Here is a 23,451-nt window from a genome sequence, read left to right on the forward strand (position 1 = left end):
CCGGACACTTTGTAGTATGTATAGGCCTACCTTGCTAGTACCGGAGCGGGTTGGACCACCTTTAACCTTCAGAACTGCCTTAAAGTTCTCCCAAAAATATGAATTCTGTCATAATTTACTGACCCTCAAGTTAAGTTGATGGGCCCCTTTGACTTCCATAGTAATTCAATTCAATTCAATTCAAATTTATTTGTATAGCGCTTTTCACGATATCGTTTCAAAGCAGCTTCACAGAAAATGCATCTACATTACAATTTACATTGATTTGTACATGTTATGCATTTCAGAAATGCACATATACAAAGCACACAGATTAACTATCTATTATTAAAGGGGCTATATGCGTTTTTCTGAAATTTAAACTCGCGACTGACACCTGTGGCCAAAAAACAGAACTGCTCTCATTTTCTGCTCGCTCTCGCAGCGGTGGTGACGTCACATCCGCAGACAGCGCGGGAAAAGACGACCCGCCAGAAAATAGGAAAAATAGGATACAGGCTTATAGGTGCACCCACTGTGAGCGGACAAGGTGTCAGTATGCTCATCAGGAGACGTTTGAGTCATAAATGGTAAAATAAAAAGGCTATTGTTACGTTTATTTTGGGGAAAAAGTTGCATATAGCCCCTTTAATCAATATAATAACTATGGCACAGAAATAAGAATACATGTTGTTAATGAATAGGCTATACAGAGATGAGCATGAGTGTGTGTTGATGCAGAGCTGTGTCATCTGAAGTCCTCGCAGGAGTTGAGTCGTCTCTTCACAGGTGTTGGTCATCTGAAGTCTTTACGAGAAGCTGGATCCAGACTGGAGCTGACGGACTCTCTAGTTACCTCGGGATGGGCGTCCCGAGATAAAACAGAACAGAACAATAATTAGCGTAGCTGCTGTTCAAGGCATTAAGCAAAGACGATCATGTGCATTGATATAACTATAGAGTACAAGGTTAGGAGATGCATCATGTGAATGCCTATCTAAAGAGATGCGTCTTTAGTCTAGATTTAAACTGGAGGAGAGACGGAGTCGGCTCCAGAGCAGATCTACTGGAGGGGCATTGGGTCATCGGCGGGGGGGCACTGCCGTTTGAGAAATGTTTTGATGCAGTGGCGACATAGTCCAACACAGCAGAAATGCAATAAAAAAGCGAAACAAGTTTTTTTATTATTATTATTATTATTATTATATTAATCAGGCACGGCGCCAGGATTCCAGTTTTGGATTCGCCAGAGCCAGACCAATTGTGGGTTTAAATTAAAAACGTTATCAAATCACTGTTTAACCTCATTAAAACGACTGACTAATATCCTGTTATATTGTCTGTGCTTACATAATAGAGATTTAATAGCTTGATGCTCTTTAAATATTTTGTTGCATTGTAAAAAGTTTCGGTGCATATAGGACGAACCTGTCCGCGATCGCTCTCCGTGGTTCTGACCAAAGAAGAGCTTTGGAATCTCCATTATGCACCAGTGCTCTATAGCGCATCTCTCTATAAGGCCTATAGACTGCAAAAGTGGTCAGGAATCAATTATTTCCCCAAAATAAAGTTTAGTTCTGCTCATATAACATGAGCCCGAATATTTGACAATTCTGTTTAATTGTGTTAAGGAAACAGGAAAACATTACGCACGTCAATCCATTTCCGACGATCTTGGTTTGCTTCTTATTTATTAAATATACAGACAATTGGTTAATTAAAAAATAATGTTATAGGCTAATAATTAAACATAAAATGAAACTAAATAGGCCCTCTGTCCGACGAAAGCGCCCGCGCATTTTTTCCTTTATGACAGCGGAAACAATTCACACTCCGTCATTTTTAGCCATACAGATAAGTGCAAGACATAATTATAAACTATAAACTGTCTACTTTTATTTGTGTACACACAATACCAACAAAGGCCATGGACTCAGGGAACAGATTATTTTGCACTCCACTCCAAACGCTTCTCCAAACTTCGATTTTGTTTATTAAACGCAAAGCTTTTCATTTCAAAAGCATTTCTAAATTAACTTCATATTTCCAGCAAACGGAATTCCGAGCCACAATAACGAAGTGGTAAAAAAACAACAACTTTGAGTTGGCCTACCACCATGCAAATGAAACATTTCGCCCTTCTCTCGCGCTGACTACCCGACAGGGGAACAGTAATTAACTAAATGTTCTAAATAAATATGCACATAGCCTAGTAATAATAATAATAAACAAATACACAACTTATAATAAATAAACTCAAATATTCTACAACACGTTGCATACTACTACAATACCATAAATGACAGAGTAGGCTATTTTAAGTGGTTACATTTTGCCTAAGGGAAAAATCCAAACTTCACAGTCTATTTTAATGACATAACATCTCGTTATTACAACAAAATTGGAAAAAAATAGTGGGGAAAAAATAATAGGCCTATATATGATGTGGCAGATGCGCATCACCGTACCATCGATCATTCTGACACAGAAGACAACGCGTTCTTTATTAAACTCATAAAAGACAACAGAATTACAGGAATACTGGATTCTAAACAATGAAATGCCGCAATTTATCAAGACCTTGAATAAGATATGAGGGAGAAACACCCACAAACACCCCATACGTGCCGCTCAAGTGGCTATGAGGTGCTTTCCTTACCATTAATGCTTATGGATAACATGCCTACGTCTCCGATGCGGTGGCTGGGATATACATAAACCTACCAACAACCGTGGCATAATTTTTGGAATTACTTATTGCAAGAGGGAAAAAAAAAAGTTTTAGTCGCATAACATCGGTTAATGGAAACTCTGTCATTTCGCAATTGTTTTTTATTGACATTTAGAAAATATCGCAAACGTTTTTTGCCGCTAATCTGTAATGGAAACGCGGCTACTGTTATTAAAAGAATAATAATAAAATTGATTTTTTTTGGGCCACACGCCATGGCTTTTGGTAGGAGGGGCATCAATGACCGCTAGGGGGGGCACGGCCCTCGAATGCCCCACCATAGCGCCGACACTGAGGAGAGAGTCTGAGTCCCGAACATTATTAGGAAGGCTATTCCATAGTTTAGGTGCCAAATATGAAAACATTCTTCCTCCTTTAGTTGACTTAGATATCCTCGGTATAACCAGAAGCCCAGAGTTTAATGATCTTAAAGATCGTGATGGGTTATAAGGCAATAGAAGATCAGTTAAATACACAGGAGCTAAACCATTTAGGGCCTTATAGGTCAGTAGCAATACTTTATAATTGATACAAAACTTAACAGGTAACCAGTGTAGAGATTTTAGAATTGGTGTTATGTGATCAGATTTTCTTGACCTAGTAAGAACTCTAGCAGCTGCATTTTGGACTAATTGTAGCTTGTTTATTGAGGAGGCAGGACAGCCAGCTAGTAGTGCATTACAGTAATCTAGTCTAGAAGTCATAAATGCATGAACTAACTTTTCTGCATCAGAGACAGATAGCATGTTTCGTAGCTTAGCGCTGTTTCTGAGGTGGAAGAAGGCTGTTTTTGTAGTATTTGAAATATGATTTCATAGTAGTAGGCTATTTTTTCCATATTTTCCTTTTTTTTTGTAATCAATATTCTTCAAAATATCTTCTTTTGTGTTCAGCAGAAGAGATAAATTCATACAGGTGTGTAACAACTTGATAACAGAATTTTTATTTTTGGGTTAACTATCCCTTTAATTCTTCATGGCATAGATTCAACAAGGTACTGGAAACGTTCCTCAAATATTTTGGTCCATATTGACATGATAGCATCACGCAGTTGCTGCAGATTTGTCGCCTGCACATCCATGATGCGAATCTCCCGTTCCACCACATCCCAATGGTGTTATATTGGATTGAGATCTGTTGGAAGTTTGAGGTCATTTGAGCTTTGTGACAGCGCATTATCCTGTTGGAAGTAGCCAATAGAAGATGTGTACACTGTGGTCATAGAGATGGACGTGGCCTGCAACAATACTCAGGTAGGCTGTGGCGTTTAAATGATGCTCAATTGGTAAGGGACCCAAAGTGTGGCAAGAAAATATCCTCCACACCATTACACCACCAGCAGCTGCCTGAACTGTTGACACAAGGCAGGATGGATCCATGCTTTTATGTTGTTTACGCCAAATTCTGAGCCCACCATCTGAATGCCGCAGCTGAAATAGAGACTCATCAGACCAGGCAACGTTTTTCAAATCAAAATTGTTAAATTTTGGTGAATTGTAGCCTGATGCTGCGTTCCAGGCAGGTTTTTGAGCTCATAAGACACGACTTCAAACCACGACTCACGACTTTGTAGCGTTCCAGGCAAAGTCACGCCTAACTGCCTGAGCGCAAGGAATTGTGATAGCTAGATGTAAACAAAGCATGGCGACACCGGACGCGAATGACGCGAATAAATAGCGCTATTCGCACGAAGTTGGACGCTTGAACATTTTGAACGCGTGAAATTCGCTTCATTCGCGCGACATTCACTTCACAACAGACGCTAATTTGCGTCATGGGAGGGGCTTCTGCCAGCCGGCTCGTCTCGTTGAGAAATGGCTGACATGGCTGTGTTTACACATCTTTTTTGTTAAAATCTACTGTTAATGTGACAAAACGTAGTTCTAAGACTTTTTCAGGCGATAATGTAGTTGTTTAAAGCTCAAATTTGTGGTTTATTTATAAAAAGAGTGCCTATTTGAACATTTTATCTGCCGTTTTCGGTGTTATGAGCTCCAATGGCTCTGATGTCTCTGTGGTGTCTTGAGCTAATTCGTCTTGTTTAGATGTAACGGTCGATCTTTGGTCTCATGGATCTTTAATTTGTTCCCTGGCAAATCGTTTAGGCTAAGGGCAAAAGGAAGTTTCATTACTTTTTTATTTTTAGGCTATAACTTTACGTTACAGTTGTAGCCGACTAGCACTGACTTTGAATGTTTGACTGAATTGTTTGCTTTATTTCATGTATAGCTTATTATACCTTTTACTTATACTTTTGTATTATTGATCAAACTTAAACTTGCATTTAACAAAAAGAGACTGGGTTGTGTTTCATGTCATTTAATGTTATCACAGTGATAATCATATTGTCTGAACCAGATATTAATATACAGATTTTCTCCTCCTTGTTGTCACTACTAGAGCAAGCTCCTGATTGGTGCCAAAGTTCAGATTTTTCAACTCGGGCGATTCGCGGCATTCGCGAATCATGCGTCAAATGCTCAATTCGCGGCGTGTCATTCGCGCGAAACGCGTCATTCGCGTCCGTTGTGAACGCACCATGCTCATTTACAATCATTTATATCGCCAACGGTGCTTACTTCTTACTTCTAAAATGGCGCATAAGGCAAGAGAAACTGGTATACCTTTTATTTTACGTTATTTGTAAAATAACATGTAGGGCCTACGACTTCCATAAACACCTTTTCCGTAGGGACTGCCATTGTTGTTTCGCGGGCTATATGAGGTCAGAGCTCGTAACTGGGAGTAGCTACATCGACCTAGTACGAGTTCACAGGTGGGAAGTCACGGGTTTGACTGCAGGTGACTGAGTGTCACCTGGTGTGTCTTCTGCTGCTTTAGCCCATCTGCTTCAAGGTTTGGCGTGTTGTGAGTTGATTGATTGTAATGAGCTATTTGAGTTACTTTTACTGTTTAAGCATCATAAACATTGCAAAACATGTTTTCGAGGTGAAAAACATTCGGATTTAATTTGGTGTTGAATAAAGTGAGGATTTAGTCACAACAAGAGTTCAGCAGATGACAAGAAAACATCACAGACAGCGAGCCACCACTTCATCATCTTCAGCTATCAGAGTTTATGAAGCAACTAGAGACTAAATTTAAATGAATTGCTGTATTTAATGTTAAACTATTCTGTAGGTCAAAAGACACACTGTAAAAAATTTCCCTGTAAAATAACAGTAAAGAGCTGGCAGCAGAGACGCCAGCAGTATACCGTATTTTTTACGGTAATCATATGTAAAATGACTTTACGGTAGTAGTCTGTAAACCAGGAAAACAGTATATTTCTGTATTTCTATAATTAACAGTAAAGAGCTGGCAGCAAAGACGCCAGCAATATACCGTCATTTTTACGGTAACCATACGTAAAATGACTTTACAGTAGTTGTCTGTAAACCAGAAATACAATATATTTCTTTAGTCGCATTGTTAAATGATTTCACACTGTTCACAATGTAGTCGCACTGTTAAATGATTTAAATGCAGTATATTTCTGTGATTATTTGGAAATTACAATAATATTGTTTAGGTTGTTACTTTAACTTCTCACAGTTTACTGTAGACAGGCACAGTAGATGTGCCTGTCTACAGTAATATGTGAGAAGGTCAATTTCCAAATAATTTCCAAATAATCAGAAATATGCTGCATTTTTTTTTTTTACTGTATTAGAAATACAATAGATTTAACAGTTTCATATCATGCAATATTGATAGCAATTAACTTTATTATTCTCGGGGCTAATTGCTTAAGATATGCATTATTGTGAATATTATGCAAAATAAGCAATACAAACTTCAATATCAAACACCTTTATTCCAAAGAGCAATGTCAATATCAACATGAATACAAAAACAAAAAAAAATAGAAGAAAATAAACATCAAAGAAGAGATTTCTAGTAGCAAACAGAAACAGCCTAGTGTCTGCTTTAGACTATGGCAATAAACTTAAAGGGATAGTTCACCCAAAAATGAAAATTAGCCCATGATTTACTCACCTTCAAGTCATCCTAGGTGTATATGACATTCTTCTTTCAGATTCTTCTTTTCATTTCATAATGCTTACGCTATGTCTGACGAACGTAACTGGTGTCAGATGTAGCGTAAGCATTTTGAATTGCGAGAGGCACAACACTTTTCCCATTAGTTGAAAAAACAGAAGGCGATTGGCCAGAAGCTAGATAATTTACATTTATTTATAAAGTTTTAAATTATGGATATTTTTCTATCACAAACGCATCGATTCACTTCAGAAGCCCTTTATTAACCCCCTGGAGCCGTGTGGAGCAGTTATATGATGAACAGATGCACTTTAATGGACTTAAAAAAACAGGAAAAAAACAGAACAGTCACTGCCATTATAAAGCTTGGAAGAGCAGGACATGTTTAATATAACTCTGATTGTATTCGTCTGAAAGAAGAATGTCATATACACCTAGGATGACTTGAGGGTGAGTAAATCATGGGGTCATTTTCATTTTTGGGTGAACTAACCCTTTAAATTCTTAAATTGCTCGTCAGAGACTGATCTTAACCCTAACCAAACGGGAAGGGTTGACTAGATAGTTTACTTTTTTTTATTTAAGACATAAGTTTGAAGACTTTTAAGTCACTATTAAGACTATTTAAGGAACATTAAGACCTTTTTGATTATATGAGTAAGAACATTCAGCATACAATCATCGTTGGCACATTTTGAGGGGAAAAAAGCCCACAGGCTCATGTTTTTCCTCTTAAAATAGTCCTGTGAGTTAGATTAAAAGTCAATTTAAAAGATTTTCATATGTAATCTGCAATGTATTCTCTGCTGTCTGTAAAAATATACGTTCATTTTGAACATATGCAGAATTGGCAACATTTGGAAAACAAACTTAACTACATTTTGAAAATGTGCATTAAGGCCATTTTGAAACTATTAAAGTACAGTAGAACATTTTGACAGTATGCATCAATAAAAAACATTTAAGGTTCATTTCATTTCAGGTCACCTCTTCAAATTGTCCTGTGAGGTAGGCTTGTATTTTTACCTCTTAAAATAGTCCTTTGAGGTAGGTTTGTGTTTTTACATTATGGATCCAGGAGAGATGACCATCACTTTAGTAGCAGCTGTTCCTCTATGCAGCATTACTCCAGTGTTGCCACTGTCAAACAACAAAAAACAATCATAATAATAAATAAACTATAACATCAGGAATGTACAGTATACACTCCAGGCTAATGGTTATAAAGTTAATAAGTTCTTTTGTGGCTTAATTTGGCAATGCTAGACTGTCAAAACAAAGAGAGCGAGATTAAAGAGCTCACCGATCCATATGAAGTTCCATTCAAAGTCATGGAGATTCTTCATTAGTATGGCGACGTGTATATTGACTGAAGAAGACTTCTTCAGGACGATCACACCTTTCTTCTTGAAGACAACCTTGCCACTTTTGGCCTTTGTCCCTCTCTCTGGATTTACACCAATAAAGCGCCTGAAATCAAAATAGTCTAAGATCAGAGTGGGGTCAACAACATACTGTTTTGTGTACATTAAATTAAATGTATTTTTTGTCTTTCTCCATTGCACAAATAGAGTGGACTTGAATGACATATAGAAGTGACATCAAATGGAATTATTATAAAGCCTATAGTCCAACTAAATACCATGTGTGTGTGTGTGTGTGTGTGTGTGTGTGTCTGTGTGTCTGTGTGCATGCGTGTGTGCGTGTCTAGGTGTGTGTGTGTGTGTGTGTGTGTGTGTGTGTGTGTGTGTGTGTGTGTGTGTGTGTGTGTGTGTGTGTGTGTGTGTGTGTGTGTGTGTGTGTGTGTGTGTGTGTGTGTGTCTGTTGTAGCTTGAAATGTACAGTACTAATACCATTTTACACCAAAAAATACAAACATTTTAATTTAATTTAATTGTATATATCCATATAATTATGACAAGTAATGAAGGGGTTTTACCTCTGAATGAATTCCAAAGCACAAGCTGTCTGCGCATCTTGATACTGAAGGTTGAATATGTAGTGGCAGACACCTGTAGGGAACAAATACATTATGCTTACCATAATAAGATTTTTAAGAAGAAAAATTATAAAAGGTCAATAATTAGTAAACACTAGGGGAGAGTAACCTAGTGGCGAATGAGGTAGGCTTATGAAGTACCTACAGTCAAACTGCTAAATAGATTTGGCATTCACAATTTAAAGGGTAACAATTTTATTTTTACAGATCTTGGGGAGTTCTACTGCAAATGTTACCAAAATTAAACAAAAAAACTACCCAAAAGTAATAATGTTTTGGCTATTCAAATCTAAGCCTCACTGTTAAATGACATCAAATCCCTAGCAAGACAAGCTCCTGAGCATCAGTTTGATATCAAACATTCTTGGCAATAGGAATAAGATTTTAATTACCGTTTAATATGTAGATGCAAGACCCGATGAATGTTGATAAAGAACACTCAATGATGTGCAGCACGTCATCTAAATTGTGCGTCCTCTTCTGGAAAATCTCCTATCCAAATGATGGTTCCTGAAGTCCCTCCAGGAGTTAATGGCAATGTCAAAATTATTTCTGTATTTTTTAAAGAAAATTTACCAAAAGCAGTAGCCTCAATTTAAAAGACTAACGTTGTATCAAACATCTGACCGTGCTCCAAATTCCCCAGTCAACACTCAGTTTCCAAAAAATACTGTAATGTCCTGTAATTTAAAACAGCAGCATACTGTTTAGGGCCTCAGTCCTGTTGCTCCAAGTTAAGCAGCCCACAATGCATTGCTAACTACAGTACTAAACTGTTTAACATGAAAACAGTATTTTAATGTTGCAAATTGGCTGTAAATTTACAGCAATTGCTTACAGTGCATCTTTTCAGCAGTCAAACAGTGTTAGCCGATTCCAGAATAGCTGTTTTGGAATGCTGTCTGAGAGAAAAAAGCATGCAAAATGCATCCAGGAAGAAATCTGTAGGAATCTCAATCGATGTCTCCAAAATATCCTTACATGAGCTCTTTTACCCGCTCAAGCACATGTTCACGCTTGTGTCCTTGACTGGGTCATTGCTAAATCTCTTTCTGAGCTGCAGTGCTAAATATGCAAGAGAGAACCAACACCTGAATGTTAATCAGCTCTGCCTGATTCTTCTTCTTCACACGAGACTTCACACGGCTCAGTACCGATGCCTGTGGACCTCCAGTATTGGCTGTCTGAACATGATGGATGAAGCCAGACTGATGTGCTGTCACATGTCCATGCCACTCCAAAGATAAACATTACATGTAGACAGCTTTTGTTTATTGTTACAGCATTGTTTCAGGCATTTAATTATGTGTCTTTTCATCCGACACAAGCTTTTTCTTGCTTGTGCATTTGCTAGTAATACAGTCCAAGCTTTCTTCATTGGTGTTCTCTTCTCATATACATATTGAACCAATAAAGGAACAAATAAAAATGCTGTTATCTCTTTCTTTGTTTCTTTGTTTCTAGCAGTAGGAAACAAAGAAACCGTCCATGGTTGTGGTGTGCTGCTGTGCTATTGGAGTTTAAATTTGAGAATTAAAAAACATAATTACATACACAAGTTAAGTTTATATGTTTTATAAACCTATAGGACCTAATTTCCAAACAGATATATAAAGGTTCCATTTCATTGTGTTTCTCCCCCAATGTTGAAGTAGCCTAAAAGTGTGTCAATGACTGCCCACCAGAGGGCAGTAGGTGAACGTCCAAAAAAATAGGAATTTGCTTTATTGAAAATCTCATGTTATAAATTTAAATTGTATAAAATGATAACATGTTCTATATTATGCTTTAATATAACATTAGTTGCCTATTAATGTGCTTTACATGAGTAAATAAGGTCAGTTTTGATTTAATGTTGAATTTTCTTTAAGTTTATTTCGGTTATATTTTTGGGGGCTCTCATATTACACGCCAACTTGTTTTATGTTTCTATATTTTATTGCCTAATTGGCTGTCATTTTCTCATCATTTTCTTCATTCAAATTTTTTTCCTTTCATGATTATTTTTAGATCTTTCAATTTTATTTGCATGAAATCAAGTGCCATTTTAATCACTTACTGTGTGTGTGTGTGTGTGTGTGTGTGTGTGTGTGTGTGTGTGTGTGTGTGTGTGTGTGTGTGTGTGTGTGTGTGTGTGTGTGTGTGTGTGTGTGTGTGTGTGTGTGTGTGTGTGTGTGTGTGTGTGTGTGTGTGTGTGTGTGTGTGTGTGTGTGTGTGTGTGTTTTTCTTCAACCTGAATGCACACAGAATCATGGGGACTCATGTCACTGTGGGGACCTAAATTGAGGTCCCCATGGAAGCTTATAAATCATTCAGAATTAGTTATTTTAAAAATGTAAAAATGCAGAAAGTTTTGTGTGATGGATAGGTTTAGGGGTAGGGCTAGTGTAAGGGGATAGAATATACAGTTTGTACAGTATAAAAACCATTACGTCTATGGAGAGTCCCCACAAAGAAAACGCACCAGACGTGTGTGTGTGTGTGTGTGTGTGTGTGTGTGTGTGTTCATGTTTTTCATGGACTTCAACCTGAATGCACACAGGCTCATGGAGACTTGTGCCACTGTGGGGACTTAAATGAAGGTCCCCATGAGGAAACAAGCTTAAAAATCATTTTGAAAATGTAAAAATGCAGAAAGTTTTGTGTGATGGGTAGGTTTAGGGGTAGGGCTAGTGTAAGGGGATAGAATATACAGTTTGTACAGTATAAAAACCATAATGTCTATGGAGAGTTCCCACAAAGATAGTGAACCATGTGTGTGTGTTCAAAAGTTTACAAAGAGCAGACATGGTAACTAGCAGGAAATCAAAGTAATCTATCAATTTCAGGGTCATATCAACAGATTTAAATAGGTTTATTTCTCCTCACTGTCTTCTTTTGAGTCTCATCAAGTGTGTTTGATTAGCAACACCATTTATCCAAAGTCCCAAATATGAACACATCCTTCAGCCAGGGTGGTTTCGCTGTGGCTGCAGGTTTGTGGAAGACCGACAGCCTTTGTAAACACTTTGTGAGGCGCGGAACATTCTGCGATTCCCATGACACGTCCATCGTTTCTGGGTCTCCGGTCAAACACCATTCGTTTCTTACCAGCTCTGCACTGACAGGATCGCCATTGTTTTTGCCCTCCCCGGAGCACTTCAAAGATAACTGTATCTGTTGGTGACCTAGTAAAAATAACAGCCGGCCAGGCTTGTGCTCATTGTGTTGGAGTGGCAGAAAGGGGCCCACGGCTACTGCTGGTCTCTCTACACACACATTCATTAACAGAGTAATAGTTTTCATTGTACACCAATAATGTTCTTCTTTGTCTTCAGCTGTAATAACCCCCCCCCCCACACACACAAATACCATCTCTCTAGCTACCAGACACCATGAAATCAAAATGGGCAATTCTTACTTTTTATGGAATATTGCAGTATTTATTATAATAATTTATCTGTGCACATAAAAAAAAAATTTGACCTCGTAATCTATAATCAAAATAATTTCCCCTTCCTCTTGCAGGGACACCTCTTCTCTGATGAAGTGTTTACTGGCGTAAGGGCGGGACAACCTGTCAATCCCATGAGATCACAGCAATAGAATTGTCTGACATCCCTTTGCAGGCCAAATTGCGGTCACACAGTCAATGGGTTTTTTGAATGGGGTTTTGTTTAAATGGCTGAAATAAGGTCTGTGGTAAACACAAACTCAAGACACTTTCACTTTCAAGAAAATTTCAACAACAACAAAAAATTGTGGCTAAATGTGACGACAGAGGCTGTCGGGGAGATTGAACATCATCACGCCAAACAGGTAAACTCAGTCCGCTTTTACAGCCTCATTAAACTTAGAACGAAAACTCCAGGCAGGAAACGTGTCAACAAACGTGTTGATTTTTGCAGGTTGTGCAAAAAAAAAAAAAAACAGAAAGTGAGTGGTATTTACACCCACTCGAACGATTCGTTTGTTTGTGTGAGAGGTGAAAAGGAATTGAATTGACGGTCGTCATCGTGTTAAACCTGCCAATAGCGCACCAGGTGGATAAGCCAGTTTGTGATTGGTCCCCACAAATTTGCAACGGAAGCAGGATAGAAAAATGTACTGGTTTCCAGCGTGAGCTGAAGGGCGAAATCAAATCGTGAGGTATTGAAGCTCCGCCCTCTTCTCAGCTCGTTTGCATTTAAAGGGACACACAAAAACGGCACATTTTTGCTTACCCTCAAAAATTTTAACATGTTATAAAAAAATCAGTGGGTTATTTTGAGCTAAAACTTCACATACACACACTGGGGACATCAGAGTCTTATTTTACATCTTGTAAAAAGGGGCATAATATGACCCCTTTAAAGCAATGCAAACTAGTCAAAAGCATTAAAACAATCAAACCTGATTTTAACATACATCTTCCTTATTCCTAAATGACATTTTTTTATGGACTCTTTTGACTTTGGCCAGTAGCCAACACCTTAGCAATGCCATAGTAACCATTCTACAACATCCTAGCACTATGGTGGCGGGATTTGCATAAGCCCTAATAATAAACTTACATTAATATAAACACTTCTGATTGGTTAGATATGCATCCTTGGTAAAAAGACCTGATTACTAACCAGTGCTGTTCCAAATAAGAGCTGTATGAGATGTGTGTTGCAGGCTTGCAGCGTATAAAAATTCAGTTTGAGAGACTAAACTTTCATGTCAAGGATTTCAGTCCGAAGCTCAGAATGGCAGAGCCAGTGGAGGATAGAAAGAGCTGAGTGATGTGTGTCAGGGATTGGAGAAATGAGAGAAGCCAGACTAACCTAAAAAAAAGGAAGGTAGAGGATTGAAGTTCTTTAATTCAAAGATAATTAAAAAAATTCCCTGAAATTATTATTTTGAATATTGGTTTTTGGCTATATGAAGCGCTAAATATTTCCTCTAAAACATAGCCTATATTGTCTGTTTGGTAAAACTAAAATGTTTAAAGAAGTATAATACCCAAATGATACAAAATATCTTTGAAAATCTAAATAAAGTGACAGAAATCAGCCATTTACATGACTAAATTTGGTCAGTCCAATCAAGTTGCACCTTTCTCAGATCATTTGCATAAAAATGAAAGCCACTCTGATCTCATAAACTTATCATGTGGAACACAGGAGTTAATAAAATGTCAATGTTGCTCATTTCCATATAATGAAAATGCATTACATAAGGAATAATTGACGACGGGCCGTTGAATTATTAGAAAAATAATGCTCACCCGAGGTGGTAATGTGGTCACGGCGTGAAGAGCAGAGAATTAATTTTCAATAAATCAACGGCCAGGAGTCAATTATTACGCTCATACTCCGGTAACCACACCTCAGATGATGTATTTCAAGATATTTGTCAAGTTTTTGTCCATGAAACGCTCTTGTGTGTAGGACTAATTTCTTACGCATCTTCTAAACCATAGACCAGGGGTCTCCAAACTCGGTCCTGGAGGGCCGCTGTCCTGCACATTTTAGCTCCAACCCCAAATAAACACACCTGAACCAGCTAATTAGTGTCTTACAGGCCCCTAGTTAGACACGGATTAGCAAGTGTGTTTAATTGAGGTTGGAGCTCAAATCTGCAGGACAGTGGCCCTCCAGGACCGAGTTTGGAGACCCCTGCCATAGGCTGTAAAAAAGATGGACGAAGAAGTTGTCACTGAAGAACCAACAGATTTTTTCCAGGATTTTCGGGAGGAGAATGGAGCTTTAACTTTAATTTTTACATTTCCACAACTGTTTATTTCACACCAAGATAAGGAGTTGTTCTGCAGTAAACCGTATACTAACAGATACTACGTGAGTGTGGGCGGGGTTTTGATATTGCGGCTCTACTTCCTGCTACTGCGCAGACTCAGGTGCCGAGGTCACTACTGCGCAGACGCAGGTCCTAAATCAGCTCAAGATGTCAGCGCCATATTCAAAGATACACTGTAAAAAATATCACATGCTATCTGCTTAAAAAAATTATGGTAACAATATTACACGTATTATATTTGAGTAGATTTTAAGGTTGTTTTTTTTTGTGAAATTTACCCAAATAAATTAAGTAAAAATTCCTAAATTATTTAGTCTATGGCACATGATGAATTTAATATTATTAGTGGAAAGTGCTTTTTTAATTTAAGTTGACTTTAATAAATAGGTTATAAATTATATTAAATGTAAATTACCTATTTATACATAGACTGTTTACTGCTAGCATAAGCAGAAACAAACTTGTTATTGCACTAGCATTAGAAAAGTTATTTCTCATTGAACAAAGAAACATGCTTTATAATAATAATAATACTTGCAGGTATTTACATCACAACCTTACCATAAGCTCTACTCTTCTGCACAATGGTAACGGTCAACACTTCAACATAACAGAAACTCTTTCAAATGTCAAACATAACCAAACATTAAATATTTACAGATGTTTCCCTTCACTCAAAAACACATAAAATAACACTTAATTTCAATATTAACTCGCTATTTCCAGCCATATGCAAAGCATGTTGGGAACTAACAATGGTGTCTCTAAATAAAACTCAATTGAGCTAATTCTCTTAAAATAAATAGGTAACCTTATTTTCCTTAATTTTATCAGCTTAATCGGTTCTTCGATTGAAGCCCCAAAATTGCTTACATTTCCTTAAAAAAAATATGAAAATGTATCTCTTGGTTTTAATAGGGAAATGTTCTCAATATTTTCTATACAACACTGAACCACAGTTTTCTTAAGAAAATATACAGACTATTTTTAATTATCACCTTAATTTTTTTTTGGTGAAAATTACTAGACACATGATTCATTTTTTACAGTGTAGTGAAGGGGCGTCGTCCATCTTTTTTACAGTCTATGTTTCGTACATAATAAAACGTAATTTTGTGGCAAAAAAAAACATATAATTTGTCGTTTTTTTATCCTATTGTTTACTATATTTATTTGCTTGGTCAGTGTCGTTGTGGGTTTAGGTTCTTCTGCTGTTGTCGGCTGTAAAAACCTTTGAAATAACTGAAATCATTTGGCGAAGTGATATGAAACTGTAATGTGGTCAAGACCTGCCTGGAACTACTTTAGCCGTGCGTTTCTCTGAAAATAATTGCACACCTTAGAACGTTCGGCAACCAATCAGATTCAAGCATTCAACAGCCCCATAGTATAATGACTGCATTACTGAATAACTAAATTAATGAACTAATTACCATTCCATACCATTAACATGCGACTAAAATACTTAGCAATTTAGTAAAGAACTTCTAAAAGTCTACGAAATGTCTTAATGAACTGTGTTAAAGGTCCTGTTCTTCGGGATCCCATTTTTCAAACTTTAGTTAGTGTGTAATGTTGCTGTTAGAGCATAAATAATACCTGTACAATTATAAAGCTCAAAGTTCAATGCCAAGCGAGATATTTTATTTAACAGAAGTTCCCTTTCAAAGCCTACAGCGAACGGCTGGTTTGGACTACAACCCTGTACATCCTGCTTTAATGACGTCAGTAGAACAGTTTGTTGACTAACCTCCGGCCACAAGAATACGCAAAAAGGGGCCGTGGTCTTGTTGCGCTCCCACGTGGAGAAGAGGAAGTGTTGCGTTCAAGGTTGCGTTCGGTTGCATTTGTAGAGTGTGTTTGTCGCCATGTCGTCCAGACGCTGTTATTTTCATCCCGGAGTCAAATCACCTTTGTTTGGCCTTCAGGGACGCTGTACTTTGAGCACATGCATCTCCCCGTTATGGTAAGAGGCGTGACCTTTCCAGGCAACGTGCGCTAAGCTGCTGTCGAATCACAACACGGGAACCGCTGGCACAATCAGAACTCGTTACGTATTTCTGAAGGAGGGACTTCATAGAATAAGGAAATCATCAAGACGTTTTTAGGACAGTGAAAACAGCGGTATACAGATAGGTAAATTGTGTGAAAAATACTGTTTTTTTACACGCGAAACATGAACACATGTTATATTGCACACTGTAAACACAATCAAAGCTTCAAAAAATCAGGAAAAACGGGACCTTTAATATCAAGGAATTTTCCATAAAGATTTTTCACAGGTGTTTTACCTTTATTTTGAACTATGCATTGCATTGTGTTGTGCTTAGGATTATGTCTGTAAATGACTTTATGTCGAACGTCACATGAACAAACAGGAAAACAGGTCTCATTGCATCCGCTTGTCAGAGAAAGTGATGGCAGTACGAACTGACGCCGATATCTGGACTGTTAAGCTAATCAGCTAACTTTTATTCAACCATTTTATAAAATTTAGTTGTCATCTCCTATTAAAAACAAAAATAGATAAACCTATAGCCAACCATTGTTACGCACTTACGATATTAAAGATTTAGTTCCATTACTTTAGCCTCAGATGTTAATATGCATCCCTTTGGACGCAGTGCGTTTGCTTTGATCTTGGACATTTCATGCATACTTTCCGGAAACTGAAGCTGGGGTAAATTTTTGCCATCATCATCAGGTTCATATCCCCCAGAAGTTATGAGAACACCCTCAATTGCCAGCAATTATGAGAACTCTGAGCATGTACGAGCTCTACCGACTAAAACTGATATCATTTAAAATTCTCCTTCTTCCACGTATGTGGAATATTTCATCCGCTGAGAGAGTAGTTTTTGCACAAAGAACTCTGGGCTCAAGTTAATTTAACCTTCCTCTTCCCCCGGGTGCATCCCTCGGAGGCTTGGCTCTCTTTCTCTCAGCCGTCTTGTAGTTTTGTGTGGGTGGAGGCTGGAGATGTGACTGTGGGGCTTTAGATGCTGTAGGAGGTTAATCTAATAGCACATGTGCGAAATCTCAGAGGAAACGGCATTATGTTTACACCCAGCAGCACACAACAAAATAAGTCCCAGTCCCAGATTACAGCTCACGGTGCTCATCATCTTTGTCGGTAGAGTAATCGTAACATTCATCATCTGCATCATCATTGTCATCAAGGTTTTCTTCATCAAACGAATCCCCCTGGCCAACAGTAGAGGTTAGCGTTTGAACCGCACATCAATGGCGGCCTCTCGTGGCTGACGGATCCATACAGATTTACTTTCTTTCTCGTTCTTGGTGTGTGTTCTTTTTCTCAGGCAGCTTTTGCACTGTAACACAAACCCTTGAGAATCATACAGTGGAGCTACTGTTTTTTAGAGTGTATACACCTGTGTCCTTGCATTTGAGGTTCAAGACCTGACGGATGGTTCAGAACTTCTAGGCTACAAAAGACACTTTAAGTAGGAGACGGACGTATTGTCGAAGAAAACTGAAAGGGAGAAATTGTAGGCCCTAACACTGAGCGCAAATTTTTGAACACGTTGTTGATAACTGTATTGTATTCAAAAACTTGCACCTTCAAATCCGTTTTCAAAAGTTTGTTTTTTCCCCAAAGCGCTGTTGTCTTGGAAATTTAGGGAGCTTACACAGTAGCAGTTTTGGTGCGCACCCGGGTTCGATTGACGTCAGAGTTCGGTTCGTTTGGATGATGTGAACGCGGTCTTCCGAACTCGGGTGCGCACCTGCGAACCGTACCAGAGTCCGCTTAAAAAGGGTGGTCTGGGGTACGGTTCATGTGAACTCCGGTACTGTTCGCTGCTGATGTGAATGCAATCGTACTAAATCGCGGAAGTGACTGCACTGCAAGCAGAGAGCTGTAGATCTCATTTCTCGCCTTCAGTGTTCTTTAGAGCATTTGCATTACATTCACGGCAGATAGAGGCAAGTGCCATTACGTACTGAAGCTTTGGAAACAAAACCAACGGTTCAAAAACCAAAATATAAAAGTGAGGTGAGCAACGCTATGCATTTTGCCGCCTTCACGCGCACTGCCGTTAGTAAGCAACCGGGTAAACAGCTGCTGCTTTGATGACGCAAACGCACCCTGGGTCGCACCCAAATGACGGCTGCGTCCGAAACATTTCAAGGCAGGAAGGCACCAAGGCATGTCCGAATCCAATGTTACTTTCACTTCCTGTCTCCTGAGATATCGTCATCTGATCGATTTTTGAAGACAGCATATTTGTATCCTTTGCTGCCTTTGATATCCCACAATCCTGTGCTTTCCATTCTGTGACAGATGAGCTGGAAAAAAAAGATGGCATCCGAAAGTTGCATTTGCTGGTCAGTTTGTGTGTAAATGTACGTTTTTTACAACCATTTTCTACTTCTGATGTCATTTCTAGCGAGAAATATTAAATATTTGTTTAGTTCTCACCAAAACTCTCTATTTTGCTGTAAGTCAAGTCAAGTCAACTTTATTTATATAGCGCTTTTAACAATGTAGATTGTTTCAAAGCAGCTTTACAGTGTTAAACAGGAAAAAAATGCAGCATAATTTTATTCAGCTGTATAGCCATTCTGGAGAAAACGCTGATGTCATCAGTTCATTTCAATTATCATACAGTGACAGTGTGGGCTTTAGATCAATAATTAGATCAGTAATTTAGTTTAAATGGTTATTCTAGTTTATTAATTAGATTTATTTCGATGTTAAGTTGAAAAATGTAGTGTCCCCAACTGAGCAAGCCAAGCCAGAGGCAGCAGTGGCAAGGAAACCAAAACCCCATTAGGTGACCTAATGGAGAAAAATAAACCTTGGGAGAAACCAGGCTCAGTCGGGGTGCCAGTTCTCCTCTGGCCAATTAACAAACAGCGTGTTATTATTATTATTATTATTCTGGCAGCTTTACAGCTCAGAGGTCATAATAGATCAGAAAATTTGAGGGACTGGGGGCAGCATGCTGGAGACGGGTTTATTGAGGATGATGTTGATTTAATAATTATTAAAGTGCAATATTCGAATGATCGGAGGCAACACGCTGGAGACGGGTTTATTGAGGATGACATCAATTTAAGTATTATTTAATTGTAATATTTGAACAATCGGAGTCAACATGTAGATCATTAAACTGTTACATGCTTAAGAAGTCTGTCCAAAATTTGTTTCGCAAGGAGCCTTCATGCACAAACGCTGCCTTACAAGCTATTGTCTGATAAGGCAGCGAGGCAGCGAGGCAGCGAGGAAGCGAGGCAGCGAGTCCGCTGCCTAGGTTTTCGGACGCAGCCAATATAATATGAACACAGTCCGGCGGGAGCAGGGGGAGGGCGGAGCAATTAAACTCGGGTTCGGTCCAGGCAACTGAACCAAGTGTGAAAGCACCCTTAAAGGATTAGTTAACTTTTAAATAAACTTTTGCTGATAATTTACTCACCCCCATGTCATCCAAGGTGTCCATGTCTTTCTTTCTGCAGTCGAAAAGAAATTAAGGTTTTGGATGAAAACAGTCCAGGGTTTTTCTCCATATAATGCACTTCAGTGGGACCCAAACGGTTCAAGGTCCAAATGACAGTTTCAGTGCAGCTTCAAAGGGCTTTAAACGATACCAGACGATGAATAAGGGTCTTATCTAGCGAAACGATCAGTTTCTACGAGAAACCGAGCAGTTTTTATGCTATTATTTTACCTCTTAACAGAGGAACGCGATCGTCTCTGAGCTCCGCCATTACTTCCGGAGAGTGAGGTCAAATTTGATCGTGGTCATAGATGTATACGTAGATGCCTCATTAGCGACTGCATGGATCAGTAGAATGAGGCATCTACTATCGATATATCTATAACCACGATCTAATTTGACCTCACTCTCCGGAAATGATGGCGGAGCTCAGAGACGATTGCGTTCCTCTGTTAAGAGGTAAAATAATAGCATAAATACTGCTCGGTTTCTCGCAGAAACTGATCGTTTCGCTAGATAAGACCCATCGCCTGGTATCGTTCAAAGCCCTTTGAAGCTGCACTGAAACTGTCATTTGGACCTTGAACCGTTTGGGTCCCATTGAAGTCCATTATATGGAGAAAAACCCTGGACTGTTTTCATCCAAAACCTTCATTTCTTTTCGACTGCAGAAAGAAAGACATGGACATCTTGGGTGACATGGGGTGAGTAAATTATCAGCAAAAGTTTATTTAAAAGTGAACTAATCCTTTAATTCATAGTCAGGGGGAAAGACTAGAACAGTATTTGACACATATTATTCAATAACGTTATAATAGTTAAATAAAACTTAACTTGAAATTAAAATGAATAAATATTAACTGAAAAAAAAACTTTTACCTTAACCTGATATACTAACTAAAACAGAAATAATATATATAAAAACTATATAGAGGTTTTGTATGGTCAGTTTTGACATGTATTCAAGTAACAGTCGGTTATGTAATGCTTAAATGATCAATTAATGCATTACAATTTAACCAAACTCATTCGATTTTAGTTGACTAAATCTACTGTTGACTAAAATCTTATGATAATTAATCAACTAAAACTAGACTAAAACTAAAACAATTCAGGTGACTACAATATGACTAAAACTAAATGCCATTTTAGTCAAAAGACTATGACTAAATTAACATTGTTGCAGACCATGTACACCCTTTCATGGAAACGGTATTCCCTGGTGGCTGTGGCCTCTTTCAGCAGGATAATGCTCTCTGCCACAAAGCAAAAATGGTCCAGGAATGGTTTGAGGAGCACGAGTTTGAGGTGTTGACTTGACCTCCAAATTCCCCAGATCTCAATCCAATCGAGCATCTGTGGGATGTGCTGAGCAAACAAGTCCGATCCGTGGAGGCCCCACCTCGCAACTTACAGGATTTAAATGATCTGCTGCTAACATCTTGGTGCCAGATACCACAGCACACCTTCAGGAGTCTAGTGGAGTCCATGTCTCGATGGGTCAGGGCTGTTTTGGCAGCGAAAGGGGGACCAACACAATATTAGGATATGTTGTGTCATAATGTTATGCCTGATCGGTGTATAAGTATGTTACCTCAGCTTGAATAGCTTTCATTAACAAAGTTATACACATTTCGGGCCACTTGTATGCTCATTTATTAAGTACTTTGGTTAATCTGATTGTGCTTTTCAGCTATCAAAACGACCATGAGCACTGTTTTTGGAAAATGTTATTCTCCAGATTCCATTTGTGCCCGATTACCACCTGACACCATCACAGTCTGTTTTTGTAAGGGATGGTGCAATTTCCAAATGACTGTTGTAAACGGTAAACATGCGTATTCCTTTATGCTGAGCATATGTAATGTCTCAAGAAAGACCCCCAGGTTAAACAGAAGGATGTACACATGGCCCATTTTGATTGGTTAAATCCTCGTCTCCCGCGAGACACCGTTGCCAACCTTCTCCTGTTCTTGCTTTAAACACTCCTGATATACAGCTGGCCTGTTAAAACGATTCCCTAGCTGCCTTCAATTTGGAGTACAGCAAAACGTGACAGAATCCAAAGCGGCATATTGGAGTTTCCGACTCAGTGATGCAAACCATGACAGCTCTTCTCAGATGATAAGGCAAGGTTTATTTAATTAGGACACATAACTGTTAGCTTATGACATGGATACGTACACAAAATGATATTGACACATTTAAAACAAGTGCTATGAGGATAAATTAAACAAACAAAAAAAGAAGGAAAGAAACATCATGAACAATTGCTTCTGAACGCTACATGCTGAAGGCATACAAGAGAGAGTGTACAACACAAAAAGACAAACAGGATAATGGTGGGAAAATGAGAATTCGGAAATCAAATATAAACTCCTGTCTCTATATTAAAAACCTCCAGATATTTTGCTACATTTTCGTGGTTATGTGATATATGAGGGAAGGTATGGCAGCAAAGTCATTAAAAAAGAAAGAAAGCTAAGAAATCGGAGGAGAAAATCGATTTCTTTTTCCCTCAAAGGTAAGTGGTATTGTAAAATGAACGCATTATAGTAGCTGCCGAAGGAAAAAACATTTTCATAATCTTTTCCATTTGATCTGATGGGGCGTGGGGGTTTGTTTCAGAACAGACACAAACGAGTCATTTATAAGGAACACAATGTGAAAATCGCACCCAAACTCGAGCGAAATGAAACCGTATAGCTGGAGATGAAAGAATGCACTCATGCAAAATGTAAATAACACGGTTAAACACCAAACCAGTGCAACCATGGAGACTGTAAATGAACATTTTACTTTTAACAGATCACCGGAACTCCACCATCCAGATGGAAGGAGGGAAAACCCCTCGTTCTGCAGTTTAAATCTCACTTCCATATTTATCAGACAGGACGTGAGCCGAAACAAAAGCCCATCCTCTTTCCATCTGTATGACGAGAATGAAAGAATGAGGAATGAACTGACAGATGGAGATTTTCATGTTTTTTTTTTGTTTTTTTTGCAGAAGTACAAGCCACACAACTCTAACTTTGAAAGCGAGTGCTTTAGTTGATCAGAGCTGATCCTATTTTAGCATTCAGAATTCATTCTGATTATTTTTCTGTCAAAGGTTCACCCAAAAATGAAATTAAATTAGCCCATGATTTACTCACCCTCAAGTCATCCTACACTCAAAACAACCCAAGTTGGGTTGAAAATGGACTAACCCGCTGGGTTAAAAACGACCCATTTCACTGGGTTAAAACAACCCAATTGCTGGATTAGTCCATTTTCAACCCAACTTGGGTTGTTTTTAACCCAGCATTTTTTAGAGTGTAGGTGTATATGACATTCTTCTTTCAGACGAATACAATGCATTTTAATTGTGTAAGAAAAATGTCCATATTTCAAACTTTATAAAGTAAATTATCTAGCTTCCGCCAGATCGCCTTCCGTATTCAACTTACAGAAAAAGTGTAGCGCCTCTCGCAGCTCAAAATGCTTACGCTACGTCTGATAAGCGTAACAGTACAATGTCG

The 23,451-nt window shown here is 38.4% G+C and overlaps 1 long non-coding RNA gene across 1 annotated transcript; it reads right to left on the reverse strand.

Moving 5' to 3' along the window:
* Window positions 1-6,509: 6,509 nt before the first annotated feature.
* LOC307119630 lies at window positions 6,510-9,772 on the reverse strand. Its single transcript, XR_013815662.1, has 4 exons — window positions 9,104-9,772; window positions 8,652-8,724; window positions 8,016-8,182; window positions 6,510-7,852 (listed from the first exon to the last, which is right to left on the reverse strand). It is a non-coding gene; the product is annotated as an uncharacterized lncRNA (long non-coding RNA).
* Between the last annotated feature and the right edge of the window lie 13,679 nt (window positions 9,773-23,451).

This window comes from Gobio gobio (genome assembly GCF_949357685.1).
Source record: "Gobio gobio genome assembly, chromosome: 23".
Taxonomy (NCBI): Eukaryota; Metazoa; Chordata; class Actinopteri; order Cypriniformes; family Gobionidae; genus Gobio; species Gobio gobio.